The following is a 2,376-nucleotide window of genomic DNA, read 5'->3' on the forward strand; positions in this document are numbered from 1 at the left end:
CATTTAAATTCCGTCCCTTGATTTGCTCAAGTACAAGAGTCTGATTTACTTCTAGTACCATGTTTTGACTATATTTTTGTTATTGTATTCACATAGCCTGGATTCTCTCTCAAACTGAATATGTATTCATGTTATTGTACCACTAATCAACATCACAATAGTATCTGGTAGCTTGGCACCATTAACAGCGATAACAACAGTATCCAGTAGTTGAGTGATAGTAGGCACGTACAGACGTTCATAGCCTGGTTTGTGCCACTGACTCTCTTTGTTTTAATACTTCCTGGTTCAAAATTTGTTACCTTCTACAGTGATATATATCTGGATTTTGTAATTGTATATACTGTTTGCATTGATTTCATGTTTGAGAGACTACAACAAGGTCTGGATTGCCTGCTATTGTGTTTAGCTGCCTTTGTTTGCTGATTGTTTCTGAATTTTATAGTAAGTAATAATAATATTTACTAGACCCACTAGGTATAGATGAGTTAGGTTAAGTGGATTTAGTCTTTATTGGGTCTCAGATTTAAATTTTATGGGAGGAGTTGAAGATAAAAATTACTCAAGAAAATTAAACTATTCCTAGAGGTGTCCACGCTCAACTGAACTTTGCACAACCTTGATGATAACATTTCACTTGATGAGATGGCCACCATGAATTTTGGTAGATGCCAGAATTAAATATTTTCCACCTTTATATTTATTCCACTTTAATACACGTGGGCAACCATCATACTCTCCCCATATTAGGAATCTTTTAAATTTCTTTATTTTGATCTAGTATTGCTGTGCTAGTCAAGCAAATCAGAGCCTTATCCAACTTTCCTGCAAAATTAATCTGGTAGAATAGAATCAAAGTTTTCCTTGAGAATCGATCTTAATTCTAGAGAAGGCTCCGAATAGATGGACCACAAGGTCGTTCGCAGTGTTGGATATACAATTTGTCTAATAAACTTATTTGAGGTTCAGTATCCTTCTTTTTCTAAATAATTTTTTTAAAGCAATGGTTTTGTTAGTATCATGGATAAAATAAAATTTGATTGCATTTAGAATTGTTTTTAAGAAAATTTACTCTAATTTAGTTTGTGAGTGTATATTTTGACATAAATTTTTGGATGTATGTTGTGTATGAATTTACTGATGTCTTACGAATCATCTCACCACCCATCTTCAGAGACTCAAGCAAAACATGATAGGGAAAAGAGTGCTGGAGTATTTATAAAGAAATAATCAACCAGTAACTATTAATATGTCTCCTACGAGTGGTCTCACCACCTATCTTCAGAGACTCAAGTAAAACATGATAGGGAAAAGCTATTAAACGAGCTCGTATTCTATCTTTGTTACCTTTTTTTTATAATGAAAACTAATTTGATCCATGGGAAATAAGCCTACTCCTTAATCAAATCGGAGGTGGAATATATGTTCGATAAAGATGCAGATCTTGAGTCTATTGTTGAAAAAGTCAACAGGATTTCATTTTTGGAAAAGAATTGGATTGAATTCTTTTCGTTCATTTCCAATCCAATATGAAAAAACTTTTCAATATTTCGACCTTCCCGGAGGGAATTCTCCGGGAGAATCTGTTCTATCCATTCCATCTTTACCTGGAGTATTTATAAAGAAATAATCAACCAGTAACCGTTAATATGTTTCCGTTAATATGTTTAATATTAGTTTTGACCGTTAAAACATATTTTTAGGAAATAAACATAATGACCATAATGTAAAAATATTTGACCACAATTTAAATTAAATTTAAATTAAAATAAAATAAAGATAAAGAAATTAAAACAAATAAAGTATATTTATTATTTTTTTTACTATAATTAAAAAAAAGATTTTAACCATAATTTAAAATAAAATAAAATAAAATAAAGAAATTAAGAATAAGTTATATTTATTAAAAAAATTAACTGCCATTTAAAAGAATTAAAATAAATTATTAAAATATAAATAATAGTGGAGACAATCATTTTTATTTTTTATTGGTGAATGTAGGCTGATTCAACACTCAGTCAAATTACACCATTTAAAATAATCTGATGGTAGTTTGTAAAGGCACAAGGTTAGGGACTTGGGTCCACGGTCATTAACTTGTTTTCTGTTTCTTTACCTTCGAAGAAACAAATTCTTAACCAAACAAAATCAATTTTAAATCATTAATTATATGTAGAGTTATTTGTAAGTGTTGATTTTTTTTGCTTTAAAACAATACTTTCTTTTAGTAAGTCTATAAGAAGTTTTTATTATATCAAGAGAGATTACATCGCTAAATATAGTTCCTCAAAATTCTTCCGGCCTCACTCTTACCAGATTTACTGGCTAGAAGATAACATCCAAAAGAAATAGCAAGTTTCCAATACAATCTTATTA

The sequence above is a fragment of the Pinus tabuliformis genome, chromosome Q, assembly GCF_031772625.1.
Source record: "Pinus tabuliformis cultivar Carrire ecotype Pingquan chromosome Q, CPIR1, whole genome shotgun sequence".
Classification (NCBI taxonomy): Eukaryota; Viridiplantae; Streptophyta; class Pinopsida; order Pinales; family Pinaceae; genus Pinus; species Pinus tabuliformis.